Source organism: Neovison vison, chromosome 2 (genome assembly GCF_020171115.1).
Source record: "Neovison vison isolate M4711 chromosome 2, ASM_NN_V1, whole genome shotgun sequence".
NCBI lineage: Eukaryota > Metazoa > Chordata > Mammalia > Carnivora > Mustelidae > Neogale > Neogale vison.
In genome coordinates, this window is record NC_058092.1 from 201048619 (window position 1) to 201074550 (window position 25932).

Sequence of the window (25932 nt, forward strand, 5' to 3'; positions counted from 1 at the left end):
CTAGGAGTCGCCAACACCACAAACATAATGTGGAATTAACCTGCTGCCATATGGCCAATACTCACTCGCCTTGGAGTGAAGACCTGGTCATCCGTGAGAAATTCCCTTATTGGTAGCCTTCCATTCTAAATGCAAAGATTTTTTTGTGGTTGTGCTAAGTTTCCTTGCTGGCAATTCTCAACTCCAGTCCAGATGGCAAGAGTCCAGACCCAGGTCCTGAACCCATTCAAGCTGTCAGTTGCCTTTCCCTCAGGACTCTGACCTCCTATATCACTACCTCTTGCTAAAGGTCATATATGGTTAATATTTATTGAGCACTGTATGTATTGGGCACTTTAAAGTGCTAGGCCAGCATTATTTCATTTCATCTTGAAACTATTCAGTAGCTACTATCTTTCTTTTAGGTGGATGAAGAGATTCAGAAATGTGAAGTAAATTGCCTAGATAGAAATGGCTGAGCCAGGACTCATCCTAGCATTGTCTCCATGAGTACAGCCTAACTTACAGATCCCTCTGGATATCTGAAGGGTCTTTTCCACCTCTTACAGATCCACAAGCCATAGATAAGCCAACTTTTTTGCTTCTCAGGCATGGTCGAGGCATAAGGTATAGCAGTGAAAGATACTCTCCCTGCCTTCATGGAACATCTGCTGCCAGAAGCAGCAGAAAAAGTCAAGCAGGTTGTGGCAACTAGCCTTGTAACCTATTTTCTATAGTAAAAGATGAGTATGGAGAAAAATCACTATTTTATTCTCTTTGTAATGTTGCATTTTAGGTGTGTTAATGAAGAGGATGATTGACCTTGCACTGACTGGAAGGATATTTTAAGCCCACTGTTTTGACCCTGTCAGTTTGCTCTTAGCCATGTATGCAACATGATCAGGATTGTATGGAAGAATTAATTATGCAATAGATCATCCCTGGACAATTCTGGAATATTTGAAGGAATTGGATCACAATTCTCATTAATTTGCAAGAAATAGTACATATTATCAGGTTTTTATGCAATTTATAATGACTATTATGGGAGAAATTGGCAGTAGCTGAAACTTTACTTCTGTAAAGTCTGATGGAGGAAAATTGACTTGGTAGAAATAGTTACTAAAAACAAGTATCAGCTATAATAAGTAAAGTTTCATGTGAACAAAACCTGAACGCTGAATCAAATATTTTTTAAAGATTTTATTTATTCATTTGACTGACAGAGATCACAAGCAGGCAGAGAGGCAGACAGAGAGAGAGAGAGGAGGAGAAAGCAGGCTCCCCGTTAAGCAGAGAGCCAGGCGCGGGACTCCATCCCAGGACCCCGGGATCATGACCCGAGCTGAAGGCAGACGCTTTAACCCACTGAGGCACCTAGGTGCCCCCTGAATCAAATATTTATTTAGGTATGTTTGTATTTACAGATGCAAAAACTAATTCTCATGAAAATGATAATAAAATATAACTTAAAATAGAAGTTGGAAGTCCCATAAGCCTTTTTCACACTCATTCTAGGATGGGGTGGGGTAGGCTGTGGAATAGCCATTCATTCCAGATTAGGGAGCGAAAGGAAAAAATTTTCCTTAAGGTAAACAAACACTCCCTCTTCGTTTGCTAGTCTTAGGTTAAGAAGTATTTCCATTTTTTTCTCCAAGTTCAACATCAGAATACCTGACCGAATTCCCTTCTCCTTTCAAAGCACTAATAATATAAGCGGTCGAGCCCAGGGCTCACAAAGGGACGGTGGGAAACAGGAACGGTGTCTCCCCTTCCGCGTCCTGACCGCGTACGACCCGCGGGCCTCGCCAAGACCAGGGAAGCAGAAGCTGTCGCAGCCACCACAGCCTCCGCGGCTCCTCTCCGACCCCTTAGCGCGCCCGTCGTTGCCAGGCAACACTTCCACAACCTCCGCCCGCGGGCGAACACGTGACGCGCATGTCACGTGATGGGGCCGTGGCGTCCTCCGGCGGAGGGGTGTAAACAGGCCCAGTGGCGGCCGAGCTCTGGGCCTGCTACATCCTGGTGTCCGGCATGCTTCGGGCGGGCCCGGACGGCCCAGCCGCGAGCTCAGCGCCCACCTGAGGTAACCCCTGCGGCCTCGGAACGGGCGTACCTCACGCCGCTTGCAGGAGCTGCTGCCCGCCGCCGACCGGGCGGTTAGAGCCCCCGACCCCGGCAGGGGGTGTGGCTGCCGGCTGTGCAGTCTGCGACAGGTGGGGTGGGCGGGGGCGGCCGCCGGGGCCAGGGCTCTGCAGCGCCTTGGGTCGCGGCGCTGGCGTGGAGTCGGCGGAAAGGCGGCATCGACCCCGGGTTTTGGGCCCTTCTGTTCCGGCTGCTCGAGGCTGCCCCTGGGATCGGGCCGAGCCGGGGGCTGCAGGATCCGTCCGGCGCTTAGGGTGTGGGGCTGCCACCGTGGAGTCCCGGTTGAAGTCGCCGGCCCACACGGGCTATGAGACCTTGGGCAAGTCAGCCTCAGCCGTGGCCCTGGCTCTGGCCCAGGCCTGAGTTTCCACATCTTTAACGAACGTCGGGCTAGGTGATCTGTGAGGAGCTTCCACTTCTGACGTGTGCGATCTTGAGAAAGACCTGCATACTTTGGAAACTGCCAGAGGGAAAGTTTAGGTAGATACCTGTCTTTTAATTGCTAAGTTCCTGTTTTTAAATTTTTCATCTGACACGATCTGGCTTCTTGTTCACGTGGGTGAAGTTTCTAATAGAAAACTTACTATACAAAGTCATAATGGTTTATGCTGCTGCTTCCCCCCACCCCAGGTTTTTCTGATGCAACGAAACCTTTCTTAGAACCTCTTCTGAAGCCCAGTTAGTTAGAAAAAAAAAAAAGAAAAGAAAAACTGGAAACCTTTGTCTGCCTCTCTGTCTTCCTGTTCCACTGCAATACCCCAAAGGGCCCCCAGGGATCACAGGTTGAAAAGCACTGTTACACTGTTGAGGAAGTGTTCTGTGTTTGTTAGATTTAATAGGCTCTGGAAGATGAATCTTTTGCTTATGGGAAGTTTTCTATTATTTTACCTTCAATTTTGTTCGGCCATGTGTCATATAGTTAGAGAGACAATTGGTATATTTCGCATACAGACGTGGGAAAGGCCCCCAAATTTCCGATGGACCTTTCTGTTTTCCATCTTTTCTTGCCTTCAGGGCCCAAGGGGTGTAAGTGTATGCTTATAATAGACCTAGTGCTCCTTATTAACCTACTTGCTCAGGTATGGAACGGGAGTGGAAGACTTTTTGTAAGACTTTTATTTAGGCCCAACTGAATGGATTAGGACATTAACTCTGAAAAATATATAAGTAAGTAATATATAAGTAAGAATACATGACTTACATCGATAGAGTCGTGTAATAACATGAACATACTACAAATTTTGAAATTCTGGATTTTGAGAGAACTGGGTTTAGGTGAAGAGGACGTCCTGTTTCATATTGTGGTCTGTAGACCAAAAATTATTAGGATGATTTTTTTTTAAGTTAAGAGAAATTGCTTAGTTTCCTGGTTGTTTTCGAAGATTAGGGTTGATAAGAGATTTACTGAAACTTGAAGTTTGATATTGAAAGAGGAAAACCATAGATTTTTGCAGCTTGTCCACTTGGTGCTTCTGTGAGGTGAGCCAGGATTGGAGGTTAAAAGTACTATGAATGGAACCCAAGGAGATCTATGGAATATGTTTTCTCTTTTCTTTTCCTTTTTTTAAAAGATTTTATTTATTTGACAGAGAGACCAGAGAGGGAACACAAACAGGGAGGGAGGAGTAGGAGAGGGAGAAGCAGGCTTCCCTCTGAGCAGGACTCCCAATGCGGGCCTTCATCCCAGGACCCTGGGATCATGACCAGAGCTGGAGGTAGCTGCTTAACAACTGAGCCACCCAGGTACCCCGTTTTCTCTGTTCAAAGTAGACTCACTTCCTTAATCTTTGGTGTAGGTTTAGGTAAGTCACATATTTTCTTTATGTCTCAGTTTCTGCTACAAAGTGAGGAAATTGGATTGATTACTACTCAGTTTTTTGGCTTTAGTTAGGGTTACTAGATAAAATACAGATAACCTAGTTTAAATTTGAATTTTAGATGAATGGTGAAAAAGTTTTTAGTATAAATATTTCATAAGGCATGCATTACTAAGAAATATCCATTGTTTATCTGAAATTCAAGTTTAACTGGGCTTACTGTATTTTTATTTGCTGAATCTGGCGACCCTACTTCAGCATTTTTGTCTTTAAATTATCTTTAGGAAGGAATTATAGATGCATAGACAGGAAGGAATTTATTCACTCAAGACTCCCTATTATCAGCAGTAGTGTCTAGTTCTTGAAGAACAGCTCTGTTTCATTTGTGGTTGCACCATGAAGCAATTCCTTTTCTACCATAGGCACATAATGTTTAGGTTTGTACTTTTGGTGGTAAACTATTTTTTTTTAATTTTTAAATTAAAAAAAGATTTATTTATTTACTTTAGAGAGAACTTGAGCAAGCACAGGAGGAGGGTGGGGCAGAGGTAGAGGGAGAGAGTGTCTGCTGAGTGTCCATGCTGAGCCTGGAGTCTGACTAGGAGCTCCATCTCATGACCCTGAGACCATGACCTGAGCGGAAACCGGGAGTCAGTTGCTCAACCATCTGAGCCACCAAGGTTCCCTGGTAAGCAATTTAAATACCTGAAAGAAAAAAAAAGTTGCTTAAATTTCTAAAAGTAACAAATTTGGGTCAGGAAATGATATGTACTATTTTTTTTTCTATAGAAGATAAAACTCTACCTGTCCTCCAGTTATATGATTGACTTTAAGATATGTTCTAAGGCAGTTGACTGTTCTAATGGTAAATAATCTTTCACAAAGTTGTTATACTTATGATTTGGTCCCGTGTGAATATGGAAAATAATCAATGTATGCAGCATAAACATTTTATATTTTATTATTTTTTAAACTCCTAGTGCATGCTGATATATATTTTTAAGATTATTTGTTTGTTTATTTGACAGACAGAGATCACAAGTAGGCAGAGAAGCAGGCAGAGAGAGAGAAGGAAGCAGGCTCCCTGCTGAGCAGAGAGCCCACTGCGGGGCTTGATCCCAGGACCCTGAGATAATGACCTGAGCCAAAGGCAGAGGCTTTAACCCACTGAGCCACCCAGGTGCCCCTAAACATTTTATATTTTAACCGACCACTGTTCATCTTGTATTTGCTATATCTTGAAGAATTTCAGTGTTGAAATTCCTTTCCAAGGGGTATAGTTTTTAATTTTTTATAATTTTTTTTAAAAGATTTTATTTATTTATTTGACAGAGAGAAATCACAAGTAGACGGAGAGGCAGGCAGGGAGAGAGAGAGGGAAGCAGGCTCCCTGCTGAGCAGAGAGCCCGATGCAGGGCTCGATCCAAGGACCCTGAGATCATGACCCGAGCTGAAGGCAGCGGCTTAACCCACTGAGCCACCCAGGCGCCCCTAAACATTTTATATTTTAACCGACCATTGTTCATCTTGTAGTTGCTATATCTTGAAGAATTTCAGTGTTGAAATTCCTTTCCAAGGGGTATAGTTTTTAATTTTTTATAATTTTTGAGAGTTTTAAAGAAAACTAGGCCAAATCTTTTACTCACCTCTCTCCGAAATTCCTGAATTTTCAAATTCATTCATTCATTCAATAGTCAACAAAAAATTGAGTGTCTTTTATGAGCCAGGCTCTTGTAATCAGTATTCTAGATCCTCAGGTGCTTATCTTTGACAGAGGAGTTAAATCACATGCATTCTAGGGATAATGTGATGAGGGCCTTGAATTAATACAAATACCGTGGAAATTGAGAGGAGAATGAGAACCCATCAGTTGAAAGATTGAATGGCAGAACATCCTAGAGGAGGTGGTATGTAATCTAGATCATTGTGATAAATGTTGGGTCAGGAAGACAGGCTTACAGAAAGGTATGAAGAAGCAGGAAAAGGCAGGGGATCCATATTCTCAGTTACACAAAGCATACACTTTTTTGGGTTAAAAGTAATTGAAAATATTGTTTATATGTAGTTTTTGGTTCACTAATACTCTTCATCTGCATTAAGTATATTGGAATGAAATTTCTTCAGTGTGTATATTAGAGAGATCTTCAGATGTCAGTGTAGTTCTCTGAAAAAATATTTATGAAATATGTTACACATACAAAAATGTGTAATTTGCATATATAAAGCTTAAAAATAGAATATTATCACACCATTGAAACCTGTGTACCCCTTCCTGATTAGACACCCCTTTTCCTTTCCTTTAGAAGTAAGCACGTACTGAATTCTATCATTTCTTTGCTTTTCTTCATAAACTTATTTTATGTGTATACTACTCCCCCAAACATTGTTTACTTTTATATGTTTTTGAACCTTATATAAATGGGATCATACTATGTGTATTTTTTTTTGAGACTTTTCCACTTAGGTTATGATGTTTCATTCATGTTTTTCCCCCCACTAATGTTCCACCCGTGTTTTTACGAAGTTTAAGGATTTCACTGAGGTAAACAGCTAGGATTGGGGTTGCTGCTTGTAGGGTATGGGTATCTGTAATTTCCTAAATATTGCCAAGTTACTTTCTGTTGTGGTTGTGCTGTTTTAGTTTCCTCCCTGCAGTGTATGAGAGTTCCTGTTGCTCTCCTGTCTATATGCTGTCTTTTATTTGGCATGAACAAATCATATACCTAATAAGAAAAGTCTAGTATCTAGAGCATGTAAAGAAGACTTACAGCTCAACAATAAAAGGAACAGGAACTCATTTTAAAAACAAAGGATTTGAATGGACATTTCTTCAGACAAGATGTACAAATGGCCCATAAGCACCTAAAAAGAAGCTTGATTTCATTAGCCATCAGGGAAATGCAAATGAATACCACAATGAAATAACCATGTCATACCCACAGGGATGGATGTAGTCAAAAAGATAATAGCAAGTGTTGAGGAGTTAGTGGAGAAATGAGAGTCTTCCTGCAGTGTTATGAGGAATGCAAGGTGATGGAACTACTTTGGGAAAGTCTGGTACTTCGTCAAACAGCTGAACATAGGGATTGCAAATGGCAGAGCAACTATACTCCTAGATTTATACCCAAAGAAAAATTAAAATATATATTCACACCAAAACTTGTATGCAGATGTTCAGTGTCAATATTCATAATAGCCAAAAAATAGAAACAAATGTATGCCAGTTGATAAATGGATAAATAAAATGTGGTTTGTATATACAGGGAAATATTACTCAGCCATAGAAGGAATGAAGTACAGATTCATGCTACAACATAAATAGATGAACCTTGAAAGCATGATGCTAAATGATAAAAGTCACAAAAGGCCACATATTGTATGGTTACATTTATTCAAAATTTCCAGAATACACAAATGTATACAGTGAGAAAATATGTCAGTGATTGCCTAGAGCTGGGAGTTGGGTTGAGGGTAGATGGGAGATTTGATAATCAGTATTGTTTCTTTTTAGGATGATGAAATGTCCTAAAATTGATTGTGCTGGTGGTTGCACAATTCTGTGAATATGTGAAAAACTATTGAATTGAACACCTAAGAGAAGGGAGGATATTAAAACAAAACAAAACAAAACAAAACAAAACAAAACACACAAAAGGTTGCTATGTTGTGAGCAGCCCTATGCAGAGACCTGTGTGGTGAGGGAGCAAGACTTGCCCATAGCCATCTGAGTGAGCTTAGAAGCAAATTCCTCCTTCCTTCCTTTTACACAGAGCCAAGCCTTTAGATGATCCCATAACCCGGCCAGCAGTTTTGACTGCAGCCTTGTGACAGACCATGAGCCAGAGCTACCCATTTTAGCTGTCTAGATTGCTGACCCATAATAATTGTTAGATAGTAAATGGTCATTGTTTTAAATGAGTCTTGAAGTAATTTGTTATGCACAACAAATAATACATGGGCAGTAGCATTGCATTGTGGGTTGTCTTTCATTTGGTATTATGGAAAGCCATGATGTTTAAATTAATATACTATAATTGACTTTTCTTTTTATTTATCATTTTGTTAACCACGACTCATGACCAAGAGTTGGTAATATATTTCTTGAGATATTTTCTAAATTATTGGGGGGTGAAGAGAATTTATGCTTAAAATATTTTCAATTTGTTTTATTATAATCAAAAAATTTTATAATCCTATGTGCTGCATTATGAATCTTTATCAGCCACGGCAGGCCACTTCCAGACCATATAGCAGTACAGACTATTTCTCATATTTTCATGATCTTCTGGTAACTCTTTTATATTTAGAAGTTATGGATGGTATTAATATATTTTAGGCAGATTTATTTTATTATTTATGACTTTAGCATAGCACTTAGAAAATAGTTACTGAGGGAAAACCACAGTTCCCTACAGCCTCATTCTATTGAAACCATATGAAAGGAAGGTAAAGTTTTTTTTTCTTTGCCTTTGAATATTTCTGTATTTCAGTTGAAGAAAGATTGACTTTGTGGATAAGGAACTTGTGGGTTTTGAAATTTGATTTTAAAAATGAAGACATATTTAAAAAGGTTTTAAGGATTCTCTTTGTCATTTATTTTTTCTACCTTTTAAAAAGTATAAAAGATGTATATTTATTAATATACAAAGATATCGGGCACCTGGGTGGCTCAGTGGGTTAAGCCGCTGCCTTCGGCTCAGGTCATGATCTCAGGGTCCTGGGATCGAGTCCCACATCGGGCTCTCTGCTCAGCAGGGAGCCTGCTTCCTCCTCTCTCTCTCTGCCTGCCTCTCTGCCTACTTGTGATCTCTCTCTGTCAAATAAATAAATAAAAATCTTTTAAAAAAATAAACAAAGATATCAGTAAAGTGTTGTTATATGAAGAAAAGCAGGCCATAGAAGCTTTCTCCTAGAAGTTTTATAGTTTATATATTTAGGTCTGTGATCTATTTTTAGGGGTTAATAGCATATGTATGAGATAGGGATCTAGGTTCCTTGATGAATACATAGTTGATTTGGTATCATTAGTTGAAAAGATTATCCTTTCCATGTTGCATTTGTTGTCCTTTATGCATTGTCCATTGCATTACCTTGCCATTTTATGTTGGGAGTCAACGGGTGAGATATATGTGGATCTATTTCTGGACTCACTCTTCTTTTGGTTTCTAAGTCTGTCCCTATGTCAGTACCACACTGCCTTTCTTACTGTAGCTTTATGTGTAGTTTGAAATTGGTTAGTATGAATTCTTTACCTTTGTTCTTTATTTTCAAAGATCTGTTTCAAAGAACTGTTTTTAATTTTGTAGTGTACATGTCATGGACATATTTTGTCAAGTTTGTATCTTAATATTTTATGGTTTTTGATGTTACAAATGGGATTAAAAATCATTTCCTACTTATTCATTGCTCATATGTAGAAGTACAGTTTTTTGTATTCTCTTAGTATCTGGTAGCCTTTCTAAATTCCAGTACTACTGCTAGTAGTCTTTTGGTTACGTTTTAAGAATTTTCTACATAATGTGATCATTGAATAAAGACAGTTTTATTTCTTCCTTTCCAGTCAGGATGCCATTTCTTTCTTCCTTCCTGCTTTCCTTCTTTCTTTCCTTCTTAATTTCTTTCTTTGACCTACTGCATTGGCTAACACCTCAAATCCAACATTATGATTAAAGTGGAAAGCAGACAATCATGTGTTATTCTCAGTCTGAGGGAGAAAGGATTGAGTCTTAAGAATGATACAATAAGTACTAAGTATAAACATTTTCAAATGTTAAATTAGACTTAATAAAAATTAAAAACTTCTGCACTTTAAAGGACTGCCTTTAAAAAAAAAAGACTTTATTTATTTATTTGACAGAGATCACAAGTAGGCAGAGAGGCAGGCAAAAGGAGAGGAAGGGAAGCAGGCTCCCTGCTGAGCAGAGAGCCCAATGAAGCACTCGATCCCAGGACTCTGGGATCATGACCTGAGCTGAAGGCAGAGGCTTTAACCCACTAAGACATCCAGGTGCCCAAAAGACTGATTTGAATGAGAACAAATATTTGCAATTCATATATCTGACAAAGGACTTTTATCCAATATTTATAAGGAACCTCTATAAATCATTAATAAGGCAGACAACCCAAATTATAAAATTGGTAAAAGATTTCGATAGACACTTCACAAAAAAAGATATTTGAATTCACAGGAAGCACATTTAAAATTCTCAATATATTCAGTAATTTTAGGGAAATGCAAAGCAAATCAAAATTATAAACAACTCTTTGCCTATAAGAGTGATTACAATTGAAGAGATTGACTTTATCAAGGGCTGGTGAAAATGTAGAACAACCAGAACTTACATGAATTGCTAGTAGGAGTGTATGATGATACAGGCAGTGTGGAAAACAGCGTGGCAGTTTCCTGTTAGCTTGAACATGCATTTACGGGATGATCCAGCGATTCTACTCCTAGTTATAAAATAAAAGATTACATCACAAATGATTTACTCCCAAATGTTCAGAGATCAAGAATAGCCCAAATGTCCATCAGTAATTGCACAGTGGAACACTATTCCACAGGAAAAAAGGAACTGCTGATACTATCACGGCATGTAATTGAAAAAACATTTTGCTGAGCAAAAGAAGCCAGACACAAAAGAGTACATACCGTATAATTCCATTCAATTCATCTTAGAGCCAACAAAACTAATCTATAATAAAGCAGATTAGTGATTGCCTTGGGCCAGAGTGGGAGGAATTGACTACAGAGGAGCAAGAGGGAATTTTTTGCAGTAATAGAAATGTTCTGTTTGAATTTTAATTGGTTAGTCGTTACACTGTGTTTTTGTCAAAACTTCCAACATTACATGGGTATTTTATGTGAATTGTGACTCAATACAGTTGATTTAAAAAATCAAGGGTGTGGGGTGCCTGGGTGGCTCAGTGGGTTAACCTCTGCCTTCGGCTCAGGTCATGATCCCAGGGTCCTTTGATAGAGCCCTGCATTGGGATTTCTGCTCAGGAGGGAGCCTGCTTCCTCCTCTCTCTCTGCCTGCCTCTCTGTCTACTTGTGATCTCTGTCTATCAAATAAATAAATAAAAATCTTTAAAAAAATGCAAGGGTGTAAATAGCATTTATAGAATAAGCATAGATGTTTTATATAGAGTAATTCTATGTAAAAATTTTTAAATGTATGTGTACACACATGCATAGGAAATGTTTGAAAGGATGTTCAGCAAATTGTTGCTGATTATGTCTAGATGGTGAAATTTTAGGTGTTTTAAAAGAATGATTGGACTTTCCTATATTATTTCCCATAATATTTCCTATATTATTTGGACATTTCCTATATGATTTCCTATATTATTTATAATATTTCCTATATTTTTTTCAAGGAACATGTCTTAACAAAAGCAAAATATTTCTTTTTTTTGTTATCTGGAAGTTTTATTCCTTTATGTTTTCATCTTTTAAATATTGAATAAGCACTATAATAATTATGAAATATGTTTAGATCTTAAATACTTTTATTCTTTAATCACCCCTGATTAGGAACAAAGCCTTCCGTTATCTTTGATACCCCTTGGTCCTCCTCTCACCCCATTTTTTTTTTACCTCTCCACAGACATAACTGATGACCTAAATTTGTGTTTATTATTTCCTTGTTATTTTTAATTGTTGTATCACATTTGCCTCCCTAAGCTGTGTTCTTTCAATCTTCACACTGTTGAACTTAGTAACTAGAATCAAACTGCGTGTATACTTTCATCACTTGCTTTTTTTTTTCCCCCAATTTATTTATTTTCAGAAAAACAGTATTCATTATTTTTTCACCACACCCAGTGCTCCATGCAAGCTGTGCCCTCTATAATACCCACCACCTGGTACCCCAACCTCCCACCCCCCCGCCACTTCAAACCCCTCAGACTGTTTTTCAGAGTCCATAGTCTCTCATGGTTCACCTCCCCTTCCAATTTACCCAAATTCCCTGCTACTCTCTAACGCCCCTTATCCCCCATGCTATTGGTTATGCTCCACAAATGAGTGAAACCATATGATAATTGACTCTCTCTGCTTGACTGATTTCACTCAGCATAATCATCACTTGCTTTTTTATCCCACATAATACGAGACTTGAGAGACTCACCCCTATTTCTGTATGTGGTTGTAGTCCACTGATATGTAATTGTTGTATTGCATTACATTATATGAGCATTTCCTAATTTGATCTTTGTACTCTTGGTGAATAATTGGGTTGTTAATTTTTTTCCTGTTATGAGCAGTGGTTATGTGAAATTTTTTCAAGTTTATTTATTAGATTTTGGTAATGTCTACACCCATGGTGGGCCTTGAAATCATGACCCTGAGATCAAGATCCGAGCTGAGATCAAGAGTTGGACACATAATTGACTGAGCTACCCCAGCATCCCTGATTTTTCTCATTTGTCGGTGTTGAAGTGCCTCTTATCATACGTATGTCTTTGAACATTCATGGAAGTATTAGTACAGTATAGAGTCCTAAAGTGGTATTGTGTGGCCAAATGAGATTTAAATTGTGTAGTGGCAGTTGTTGCCCCAGTTTTTTACCACTCTGTATTTCCCCCTAATAATGTGTAGGTACATTTTTTCCACTCCCTTGCCCATATTATCTGTTACCCATCTCTATATTTTTCTGTATTTTAAAATTAATGTTTAAGTTTTCATTAAAATACTTGGATATTGTTTAAAAATAATGAATACAAAGGGCTCATAATGAACACAGAGGCAATTTCTGTTTTCTCATTTCTAGGTAGTTCCCTCCATGTTTCGTAATGCTTATGCATTACGAATGCATATGCATATTATATGCTTACGCATATTATACAAACGCATTATAATGCATATACATACTTACCAGCTTTAGATTATACATTGCCTTCCTGTTAATGTGGATTTGGGAATCTTAAATTTTTTACTTTCCTCTTCTGCATTCCAGCTATAACGGTTATAACCCTATTTTTGTTGAAATAACAGTCAGTGACCACTTAACTCTTGTTCTGTAGAGCCAAGTAATAGTCTGTGACTACTTTTTCTTTCTTATGTATCTTTTTAAAGTTACCTCATTTTTTTAGTGACACAACTTTTCATATACACGTTCTTAATTTTTACCAGATGCTCTTCTATATCATCTGTTATATCTATTCTGTTAATCTCTAATATTCTGGGGGTCTTTGCTCCTAGAGCCTTCCATAATCCTGATTTAATATGAACCTGAATTCTCTGGGCTTCCTGCTCAGTCACTGTGTGGGAGACCTCTATCCTGGCCAGTTTCTCCAGAGAATCATCTGTTCTCTCATTGTCTATTAGTCTTGATAATTTAAACCCTCGCTCCTCAAAATGTATTCCATAAACCAGCCACATTAAGTATCATCTTTGAGCTTGTTAGGAAATTATAGAATCTCAGGCTGCATCCCAGATCTGCAACAAGATGATTTGTATGCGTTGAAAAATTTGAAAAATTTGAAAGCCCGGGGCTGTGCTATAGTGCAGTAACAGTAACAACAGGAACAACAAAATATTGTTATGCAAAATTTAACACAAGGTGGCTGTAACTCTTCCATCTGTAACTATGCCATCTGCCTCCAGGATGGCAGTTGAAGAGAGACCTGGCTGGAGGATCTCAGTGAATATTTTTAAGGGACTAGAAGTGACAAATATTATTCTCCCCATATTATATTGGCTGGGAATCTGTCACATGGCCTCTCACATAATTGCAAGAGAGAGGGGAAAATGTAGTCTCTGGTTTGCCTGGGAACAGAAAGTTTGTAGTAGGTAAATAGCATTGACACTCTCGGTAGGTCATTCTGGTTCCCAAACTGTTTCATTCTTTTTCCCACACATAGAGCGCACTAATCCCCTATCCAACCAGTCATTGCCTTTGGTTCAAAGTACAGGATCTCTATGACTGGCTGTCAAGTCCACATCAGCCTTTCTTGTTAAAGTGAGCTAACGTGACCTATTTACTCCCTACCCCCCCCTCAAATGTATTATAGTAAGAATACAACATGATTAGTAATCAATCCCATTTGGAAGGTGAAGCATAGAGAGACAGAAGTCACTCTTCTGTAACAGTTCCTTAATCCTTACGGATGGACATTATAAAGGAAGATTCCCATCCATGGAAGGAAAGGATATTTAAGTAGATTCTGATTTTGTTCCCAGGGACGAACTCTCACATTCTTTTTTCTTTATGGCTCCAGGCACCATCCTCTAGAAGGTTCTCACCCCACCCACTTGTCTTATTTGGCCACATCCCACATCCAAGTTTGATGTTTGGAGCTTGCACTTCTTGGGTATTGTGAGATTAGTCTTTTTGTAGAAGGTTGGACTACCAGAGATTGCTGTTAGGTCTTGAACAGTCACACTTTCCAAATCTGGTTTATAGTTTTCTGCCAGTGTGTTTCCCTTAGAAATTTAGCAGACTCATTATTCATTTGCTTCTAGTCAATCACAGTGCCAATAATCAAATTTGTTTTTGAGACATAGTTCTGAAATCTATTCTATTTTTCTGCTTTCTTGCTTCGAGTCCTCTGTCTTGTTTCAGTGGAAGCCATCTGTAATGTCACACTATAATCTGATTTTCTCTGGGGCAATTTTTTTCTTGTAATATCCTGATAGAAATAGATGGTAGTAACCAACACACCATCATTTTCAACTTCTAGCTTTTTCAAGACCCATAGAGGTTAAAGTTCACCAGGTGTGTGGTTTGTTTTCTGAATTAGAGCCATCAGCAGAGTTGCTAAATATTTTGCCTTTCATGACATGGATCATCATCATCCCATTCTCTATATGAAGTTCCTCATTGCCTACAAAGTGATGACTAAATAAATACAACTTATTTAGGTTTTTGTTACGATAGCACCCTGCTTCTGGTAGAAGTTTCTGGGTGGGGAGGTGGTCAGGGACAAATTGTTGTATTTATAGACTTTTATTGTATCTCTGTTTCTTAGCCTTTAGATTGTTTCCATTCGTAACCTGAAGCCTGAGCCCTGTGGTGGTTTTTTTCTTTTAAATAGGTAAGTTAGTTCATTTTTTAAAAGAATTTGTTTTGAGAGAGAGTGCATACACAAGAGATTACGAGTGGGGTGGGCAGGGAGCCTGATGTGGGGTTTCATCCCAGAAGCCTGGGTTCGTGACCTCAGCTGAAGGCAAATGGTTAACTGACTGAGCCACCCAGGTGCCCTGAATTAGTTCATTTTGTATCTTTATCCATCATTTCATGTATTTTACATTGTGGCCTTCTTCACCTTGCTAAATCATCAATTTAGCATTAATTAATTTAATTATTAATATTTGTATATTAATTTAATTATTAATGTTTCCATATTTTCTTCCTTCAAAAAACAAAAAACCCACTCCTTGGGTGCCCTCTCTCATTTTTTTCCCCCAATTTATTTATTTTCAGAAAAACAGTATTCATTATTTTTTCACCACACCCAGTGCTCCATGCAAGCTGTGACCTCTATAATACCCACCACCTGGTACCCCAACCTCCCACCCCCCCCGCCACTTCAAACCCCTCAGACTGTTTTTCAGAGTCCATAGTCTCTCATGGTTCACCTCCCCTTCCAATTTACCCAAATTCCCTACTCCTCTCTAACGCCCCTTATCCTCCATGCTATTGGTTATGCTCCACAAATGAGTGAAACCATATGATAATTGACTCTCTCTGCTTGACTGATTTCACTCAGCATAATCTCTTCCAGTCCCGTCCATGTTGCTACAGAAGTTGGATATTCGTCCTTTCTGATGGAGGCATAATACTCCATAGTGTATATGGACCACATCTTCCTTATCCATTCATCCGTTGAAGGGCATCTTGGTTCTTTCCATAGTTTGGCGACTGTGGCCATTGCTGCTATAAACATTGGGGTACAGATGGCCCTTCTTTTCACGACATCTGTATCTTTGGGGTAAATACCCAGGAGTGCAATTGCAGGGTCGTAGGGAAGCTCTATTTTTAATTTCTTGAGGAATCTCCACACTGTTCTCCAAAGAGGCTGCACCAACTTGCATTCCCATTTGTAGCCTTCTTATTTATACCTTTTGTCTTTATTTTTTACTAGTTTTTTTGTCATATATGTGCTTTGTAAATATTTTCTCTCAGTCTGTAGTATTTCTTTTCACCCTTCACAGAGCAAAATTTTTTATATTTATGAAATCTATAAATTGTCCTCTTGGGGATCATGACTCTGGTGTCAAGTTTCAGAGTTGTTTGTCTAGCCCTAAATCCTAGAGACTTTCTTCTATAATTTTTTTCTCCTTAAAAGTTTTATAGCTTTATATTATACATGTATTGAATTAATGTTTGTATTATGTATGAAACTTAGTTCAAGGCTCATTTTTTTCCTGTTGCTTTGGCACCATTTATTGAGAAGCTGTCTTTCTTCCATTGAATGGCTTTATCAAAAATTTTCTGGACATATTTGTGTGGATGTATCTATGGGTTCTCTGTTCTGTTCCATTAAACTCTATGTCTGTCCCTCTGGCAATACCGCACAGTCTTGATTATGGTAACTCTGTAATTAAAGTCTTATAATCAGTAGACTGATTTCTTCCATTCTGTTTTTTTCTTTCAAAGGTATTTTGGCTATTGTGGGATTCTTTGTTTTTCCATATACATTTAAAAATAATCTTGTCTTTTTTTTCTTTTCCTTCTCTCTTTTGCACAACACTGAGATCAAAAGTCGGAAGCTTGACTGACTGAGCCACCTAGGTGACCCAAAATAATCTTGTTTATGTATACAAAAAATATTGATGAGATTTTGATAGGTATTATGTTAAGCTTGCATATCAGTTAGGAAAGAATAGACATCTTTATTTTGTTGAACTCCAGTCCATGAATACACTATGTGTCTTTATATTATTAGTTCTCTGATTTCTTTCACCAGCATTCTGTGCTTTTCAGCGTAAAAGATCTTTGTTTTATACCTAAGTATATAATTTTTTAATGATTGTGTTGTATTTTTAATTTGTGTCCTTGTTTTAATTGATAGTATATACAAGTAGAACTAATTTTAGTAAGCTTCTGTTAAATCCTGCACATTGCTGAACTCACTGATTCTGGGAGTGTTTTAGTAGACTCCTTGGGAATTTTTATATAGATAGTCATGCCAGCTGCAAATAGGTGCAGTTTTATTTCTTACTTTCCAATCTGCATGCCTCTTATTTCCTTTTCTTGCCTTATTGCACTGGTTAGCACCACCAGCACCATATTAAATAAGAGTTGCCTTTCCCCCAGTCTTAGTGGGGAAAGCAAAAAGGTGTAGGTGTTTGTTTTTTGGTAGATGCTTTTTATCAAATTAAGGAAATTCCTTTTTCTTACTTTTCTGAGTTTATCATAAATGGTTGTTGAATTTCATCAAATGTTTTATCTGCATTCATTGATATGAACATGCAATTTTATTTATTAGCTTTTTAACATTGTAGATTAACATTATAGATTTCAAAAATGGAAAGATCTTACATCCTTAGAATAAAGTTCATTTGGTCATGGTTTCTTTTTATATTTGCTAAATTCTGTTTGTGAATACTTTGTTAAAGTTCTCTTTTTCTTTTCTGTTGAGAGAACATTATGTAGCCATTTCATTCTTTTAGAGTATGTGCGCTAGTGACACTTTCTCTTAATTTACTTTTATCTCAGAATGTCTTGATTTCCCTTTCCTTTCTGAAAGGATATTTCTGTTGGATGTACATTTCTGAGGTGACAGTTATTTTCTTTCAGTCCTTGAAAAGTATTGTATCTCTTCTTAAGGTCTCTTTGGGTTCTGATTAAATACTTGCTGTCGTTTAAATGATTTTTCCCTTGTAGGTAAGGTGTTGTTGCTCTCTCACTGCTTTCATGATGTTTTCTTTGAGGTGTTCAGAAGTGACTATGACATGTCTTGGTAAGGAGTTCTTTAAGTTTATCCTGTTTGGAGTTTGCTCAGAATCTTGTCTGTTAGTGTATAAATTACCTTCTGTGAAATTTGGGAATTTTCAGCCATTATTTCAAATGCTTTTTCAACTCAGTCCTCTGTGATGACATGAATTTTGGCTCTTTAGTTACAGTCCCATAGGTCCCTAAGACACACACTCTCTCTCTTTTTTTCTTTCTTCTTCTTTTTTTAAGTTTTCTTTCTCTCTGTCATTCAGATTGGGTAGTTTCTCTTCTGTCTTCTGGTTCACTGACTCTTTTCTGTGGTCTCACCATTCTGATACTGAACCCATTTCTTGATTTTCATATTTTGATAATTATATTTTTCAGTTCTGAAATCGCCTTTTGGTTCTTCTTTGTATCCTGTATTTCCTTGCTGAGACTTTGTTTTTTGTTTGTTTGTTTGTTTGTTTGTTTTCTTACCAAGACACAGCTGTAATGGGGATGAAAATCCCTGCTGTTATTAAGCTTTCTCTAATACCAACCTGATGAGAATATTGCGATGCTTTGTTACATCTTAGTGGGAGTAAAAGTCTAGTTTATCTTCTGTAGTTGCTGGACTGGGTGGGGTTGTAGCTGCAGTTTTTTTAAGTGGTTTCTGGCTGGAGTAAGGTGTCTAAAAGTTTTACTGTCTTAAACTTTTTTTGTCTTTCTGGGCTGACCCTTTTCTGCTTGTTGAGTAGAAAGAGTTGGCTTTCCTTGAAGTTTTTTTTTTTTTCCAGTCTGTACTTCTTGATGTTTCTGAATTGCCAGTTCTTCATCTGTAAGTTTGGGTTATATAAACAAAACCCAAGGAACCTCAATACCGTATTGTTCTTTAAAGCCTGAGGTCCCTAGCTGATCTGCCTTCTTATCTTCCTTTCAGAGTCTTTATATATAATGTCTGCAATTTTTAGCTGTACTTAGTGAGACAAGGAAAAATAGGTTTACTCCATCTTCCCAGAAACATAAGCTTTTCATTTTTAAAAGTAGGGGCGTTAGAGAGGAGTAGGGAATTTGGGTAAATTGGAAGGGGACGTGAACCATGAGAGACTATGGACTCTGAAAAACAGTCTGAGGGGTTTGAAGTGGCAGGGGGGTGGGAGGTTGGGGTACCAGGTGGTGGGTATTATAGAGGGCACGGCTTGCATGGAGCACTGGGTGTGGTGAAAAAATAATGAATACTGTTTTTCTGAAAATAAATAAATTGGAAAAAAAAGGGAGGGGTGGAAAAAGATAAACTGCTCTTCAAAATTTTGAAATTCTGTGCTTCAGAAAACACTGTCAATAAAGTGAAAGACAACCCCAAAAAAAAAATAATTTTACCATCATTTTAATAGTTTTGGTGGAAGAAGAATTAAACTTGTGTTTAATCCATACTTTTATTACTTATTAATATTTTAGTACATTTGTATGAATTAGGGAGATTACATATTTTGTTTGCTCAGTGCTTGTTTTGTACATGGCACACAGTATGTGGGAAGGCCTTTGAGAAATGATTGAGAGCATGAAACTCTGCTTTACTAAGATTTTTCAAAAACCTCCATTCTATAAATGAATCTCTTCTGTGTTACTCCCAGAAAGATTACTTTGCTTTTAGGTGAATTTCTTGAGGTAGCTGATGTAGAAGATGATACTTTAATACCATAACCTGATTTTTAGGTTAAAATGACATTTTTTGCCAGGAATACTGGTATAATATATCCTTTAAATTTATAGTTTATAAATTATAATTCTTATGCTATAATCTTTTGCATCTATCTTGATTTGTTAAAAAATAATTTAATTATATTCTCAGGAAGGATAACTTTTATATTGGAGTCTGTCTAAGCATTAATATTTTCAAGAATTATTGGAAGTCTTAAGTTTGTTAACTCAGTTGAGATACTGTTAGGAATGTTCTAGTACTTACCCAGGTAACATAGTAGTTAAGGATATGGGCCCTGGAGCCAGCTTCAGTTCTTACTGTATGGACTTGAGCGGGGGTTTACCATCCATATAGTGGAGATGATAACAGTTCTACTACTTCATAGGGTGGTTGTGACAACATGAAATCTGTTTTTTTTAACTTGTTAAGACTGAAATTTATTTTTTTTAATTATAGAACTTTAAAGAAAATATGTCAATTCTGTACACAGAATATTCTACAGTTTGGTATAGTTTTGAGAGCATTAGACTTGTGAGTTAGGAAACCTGAGTTCCACTTCCTACTTTCCTGAGCAACCACTTGACTCTGGTAAGCAAGCAAACTTGCTTTCTCTCTCTCCCTTACTTTACTCATTTATAAAAGTGGGCTTGGGAGGTGGCTGGGTGGCTCAGTGGGTTGGGCCTCTGCCTTCAGCTTGGGTCATGATCTCGGGGTCCTGGGATTGGGGCCTGCACTGGGCTTTCTGCTCAGCACAGAGCCTGCTTCCCCCTCTCTCTTTCTCTGCCAGCCTCTCTGTCTACTTGTGGTCTCTCTCTGTCAAATAAATAAAATCTTAAAAAAAAAAACAAAACTGGGCTTGGGTTTGAACTGGTTGATTTCCAAGAGTCCTTCCAGTTCTTCCATTCTGGTTTTTTGTCTCCCACTGAATCATAATTGATCTAGCTATAACACAATTCATGAGGAGAGCATATTTTACAGCCTGGAGAAGAAAGAGAAAAAAAAAAAAAAGCTTGGAGTGGGGAGAAACAGTATGGGCTTACAGAAAACAGTAAGGACTGATACATTGATAGTTAGGTTTATTTCACTGATTCTAACCTAGGGAAGAATGTAGTTGGAAGGGAAGAGCTCTTGATTCAGCATGATGGATGCGTTTCTAACAGATACTCCTGTCCTAGCATTGAAATGGGCCATGTTAAGTGCTTCCTGACACTGGAAGGATAAAGGCCAAGGCCAGACTGGCAAGTGATGCTTCACAGTCAGACCAGTTATTTCTGCCTCAGCCAGGGATGGTGCTGGATGACTTCTAGAAACCTTCTGGCCTCCCATGGGTGGAAATCATGACATGATAAAGTTGTTAAAATAATCAATAAAAGAAAGCCATATTGTAGTTGGCAAAGTAGTCGGACTTTAACTGAATTGTAACAATTACATTCATATTCTAAATTCAGTTCTGTTTTTGTTTGTTTCTTTGTTTCTTTGTGCCTTTCTTTCCATGGTAGTGTTAGACTGTTATTTGTTCTTGGTTTTGAAAATGTTGCTCCTTCTGAGTCTTGTGTAGTTTTGGTGATTCATCTGGGAAAAGCAGCACTGTTATTTTCTTTGTTTTGACTGATGTGTGAATGTTTGGCACTTTTCTTTTAAGCTAAGCTGGGAACTGTGAATTTGGGTTCTTGGGTTTTGTTGACATACCAGCTAAATTTGTCATTGACTTTGTGAGTACATTGCCAGCTTCTTTGGAGATGTTTACAGGTCCAGGCGGAAAATTTTGATAGTACAATCTTACAGTTTCTGCTCTGAAGCAGTCTTTGAAGGAATATATGTGGGGGAGCACACCCTTGGGGAAAAAGTTATTCTTAATCCTTTTATTGAATTATAATGCTCCTTTTCCTACTTACTGCGGTAGAACTTGGTCATCAGAAGAACAGTTGTCTCACCCTGACTTAGCGTCTTGTTGAGGAGGTTGTGTGTGTGTATGTACATTTCCTAAACTACCTCAGATCTCCTTTACCCATTGGGTGTCCTATTCCTTCTGAGTTGGGACTAGATTGCACTGTGCTAGTGGATAAATCATTTTATAGCAGGTTTTCAGTGTTTGCACTATTGGGATTTGGGGCCAGATAATTCTTCATTGTGGGAGGCTGTCATGTACATTATAGGATATTTAGTAGTATCCCTGGTGTTTTCTTACTGGATGCCAGTAGCACCCCATAGTTAGGGTAATCAAAAATATCTCCAAAAGTCCTGTGGGTGGCAGAATCGCTCCAGTTGAGAACCACTGACTTAAGGATGCTTCTCTGCCAGCCCTCTGTCATCCTGCTCCCATCTGGTTTCTCCATGTTACTGGTCTTGCTCATGGCTTCCTCCCTGTGACTGTGCTGTGCTGAGCTAATTAGGTGGAAAGTTCCCAAGGGGTAGGTGGGGAATAGGGCAGAGATAGTGAAATCAATGGGGAATAGGACAGAGCTGGTGTAAGGTGTGGCTCTGGGTAGGGGCTGATCCCTGCAACACACAGATGGGTGTTTTTTGGTGGCAGCTAATGGTTAGACTTAAAAACAAATGTTTCTTGACGTGAAAGTGAGCTGACAGGGACAGTGGTTTCATGCTCATCAGGTAAGTGATGTCTTCACGCTGTCTGAAGTCTGCCTTGGGAGTCTGCGGTTTTGAAAGAAAGCTCCAGGGATGTTCTCTCTTTAATGTTTTTATTTGAAAGAAACAAAGAGGAGATAGACCGCTTCTTGATGAACTTCCATGTTCAATTTTGATTTTGTTGTTGAGGTGACTTAAATAGCTAGATACTGTTAACAGGCTTTTTTTTTTAACATATATGAAACGAGGTAGGAGAATTTGTAAATATGAAGCAGCAAATGTTTGATGAGTGCAGCTGGGCATAGTGCCATACCTTCAAGAAAGACTGAGTCCTGAAGAGCGAGGCAGGTAACTTGGAATGATGCCACCATGTAAGGGGCCGTAGCTCTCTCTTAGGTGGGGACATATGCTAAGGGGTGGACAAGGAGAGCTCTTACAGATAACTTGAGAATTGGAACAGGTGTTCACAGTCCTTGTTTATAGTCAAACGATCAGTGTTTGTTATTAGTACTTTTCTTCTGTGTTTCATGGATTTTTTTTTTAACCTAGTCAGGGTCATCCTTGAATACCTGTTTTTATAAACTTTATTTTCTTAACATTTATTGCTTAATAGTCCCCATTTTTAATAACTTTTAATGACTGCCTGTTGTATTTGTGATTATATCCTGATCTACTTACCCATTTCCCTATTGTTGAACGTATAGCTTGCTTTAAAGAATTTTGCTAGTTAATATCCTTTAATGAATATCTTTGGGCATTCATTTTGTAAAGTCTTTTCTTTTTTTTTTTAAAGATTTTATTTATTTGAGAGAGAGAGAGAGAGATAGAACATGAGTGGGGTCAAGGGCAAAGGGAGAAGGAAACTGTCTGCTGAGCTGGGAGCCTGGTGCCGGGCTTGATCCTGGGACTCCAGGATCATGACCTGAACTGAAGGCAGATGCTTAGCTGACTGAGTCACCCTGGTGCCCTGGGGCATACATTTTAAATCCATAGTTCAGATGAGTTCTTTAGGGTAGTATTATGAACTAGAATCATTGAGTAAGATGGTGTGGATATTTTTAAGGCTTTTGATTTATATTTATGAACTGCTTTACTGAAAGGTTCTTTTTTCTTTTCTTTTTTGAGGTTATAATTAACACTCTCACCTACAGGGTTTTGAGCGGCCATTTTAGGGCATGTTTGCCAACTGATTTAAGAGATGGAAAACATCTCGTCTTTCTTTGCCTATTTAAATTATTAGTGAAGTTGATTTTTTTTGTTGTTTTTCCTTTACAAGTTTATTAATTTCTTTTAGAAATAAGCTGTACATACCCTTTTACCATTAATCTTTTGAGGTGTTAGGTGTTACTTTTTTCCTGATTATTTTGTACAGTTTCTTTATTAAAGGAAGTAACTTTTCGCTTGTCATATTTGTCAAAAGTTTTCCAGTTTTCCAATTATGTTTTTTGTGTTATGTGTCACTTTTTATTTTGATACTCTTTCAAACTTAGAGAAGTATAAGAAGAATACAAAGAATTTTCACATATCTTTTACCAAGATTCACCGGTTATTTATATTTTACACATTAGCTTTATAATGCTCTCTCTGTGTATATTTAAATGCACATTTTTCTGATTAATTTGAGTCTAATTTGTGTGTTTCCCAAGAACCAGGGCATTCTCTTATAGAACCACAGTAAAATGTTTGTCACGAAATTAAATGATTAGGTATAGAGAGTATTATTACCTAATTCACAATTCATATTGCCTTTTTATAAATAAATTTATTTATTTTCAGTATAACAGTATTCATTATTTTTTAATCACACCCAGTGCTTCATGCAGTCTGTGCCCTCTATAATACCCACCACCTGGTACCCCAACCTCCCACCCCCCCACCACTTCAAACCCCTCAGATTGTTTTTCAGAGTCCATAGTCTCTCATGATTCACCTCCCCTTCCAATTTCCCCCAACTCCCTTCTCCTCATATTGCATTTTTAACAATTGTCCCTATAATGTTCTTTATTGATCTTTTGTTTTCCCTGTCCAGTATGCAATCCAGAATCACACAATTTTATTAATCTACATGTATCACTTTATTGCCTTTGCCAAAAATTATTTGACCATATGCCAAAACTAACACAGCCATTTGGAAATGGGTGGAGGTTGCAAATTTTTGTCCTTACAGAATGGACACATGCTGTCCCCACATAGATGATATAAAAATACCAAGTTGGTATAGTCCATAAAGTGAGCTGTGATGTAAATGATAGTTAATAAGTCAAGCTGCTTGAATGAAACACTGTGAGACAGCTGAGTTACTGACATTGCTGGAGAGTGGGTTGGTGAACAACAGGCATGGGGAGCTCAGGTTTATATCTATAGTCTCCTGTAATCTGGAGTATTTCCTCAACCTGTCTTTGTCATTCTTGATACTGACATTTTTGAAGAGTACAGACCAGATATTTTCTAGAGTATCCCTCAATTTGTGCGTATCTGAAGTTTGCTCATGGTTAGATTCAGATTATACATTTTAGATGGGGAGAATACAAAAGTGGTTTTAAATTTTTTCAGTGCAACATATTAGGAGCCTCCAGATGATAGGAAGTTCCAATATTGGTGATAAAACAACCAATAATTTAACACTTGATTAAGTTACTGTCTGTTAGAGTTCTCCACTGTCAAGATATGGTTTTTCCCTTTGAGGTTATTATTGACACTATATAAATATTGTATTCTTCATCCACTAGTTTTTTTTAAAGATTTTATTTATTTATTTGACAGAGATCACAAGTAGACAGAGAGGCAAGCAGAGAAAGAGAGGGAAGCAGGCTCCCTGCTGAGCAGAGAGCCTGATGCGGGACTTGATCCCTGGACCCTGAGATTATGACCTGAGCCGAAGGCAGCGGCTTAACCCACTGAGCCACCCAGGCTCCCTTCATCCACTAGTTTTAGCATCCTGTGATCTTTCAACTCCATTTTCCTTCTGTATTTATTAATTGGCATTCTGTTGTAAAAAATAGCTTTCCTTCCTCCCTCCACCCCTCATTTATTTGTTACTTACTTATTTGAATGATTCATAGATATATTATTTAGTGACCTATAATTTATTATAACTTAGTGACCTATAATTATTTGGGTACTCTAATTGTTCCAGATTTGGTTCATGTGAACCTTCTCAAGTTGACGCCTCTGTCCTTTTTGTATGTCTGCAGTTCTTTGAGAATTTATTTGCTTTCTGGTACAACAAGACACTCTGGGCTCATTTTATGTGCCTCAGCCCTCAAGTAAACTTTTTTCCTCGGAAAAGTGGGGAACAAGATCTGGGTGCATGATATACTTACTGCAACTAGTGTGTTGTTGCTATCTGGGCCTCTTAGGGGACAGAGCCAGCATATGCATAGTCACATAATATCTGTATTTTTTACTTATACATGTGTGTATACACATGTATATATATTAAAAATGATTTCAGGGATGCTGGGGTTCAAATATGACTCTTGATTTCAGCTCAGGTCATGGTCTCAGGGTGGTGAGACTGAGCCCTGTGTCCAGCTTCACAATGAGGGTGCGATCTGCTTGAGATTCTCTCCTTCTGCTCCTTTTCCCTGCTTGCAAGCCTGAAGGGTTTGAAGTGGCGGGGCAGGTGGGAAGTTGGGGTACCAGATGGTGGGTATTATAGAGGGCATGGCTTGCATGGAGCACTGGGTGTGGTGAAAAAATAATGAATACTGTTTTTCTGAAAATAAATAAATTGAAAAAAAAAACTAAAAAACTGAAAACAAAACAAAACAAAAAAACCATGGCTTGGCATATGGGATTGAATAAATGTTAGATATAATTGTTACCATTAAAAAACAAA

General features: G+C 38.0%; 1 protein-coding gene across 3 annotated transcripts in view; it reads left to right on the forward strand.

The window, feature by feature from the left end:
- Nucleotides 1–1974: 1974 nt before the first annotated feature.
- MARCHF8 (membrane associated ring-CH-type finger 8) overlaps nt 1975–25932 on the forward strand; it is a 124397-nt gene continuing 100439 nt past the window's right edge. For 2 of the 3 annotated variants that reach the window (XM_044240031.1, XM_044240033.1), the window contains exon 1: nt 1975–2065. The gene's annotated coding sequence lies outside the window, so the exon portion shown is untranslated. Of the gene's footprint in view, nt 2066–2270; nt 2605–25932 lie in introns of those variants that run through there. The other variant, XM_044240032.1, reaches the window with a different exon arrangement.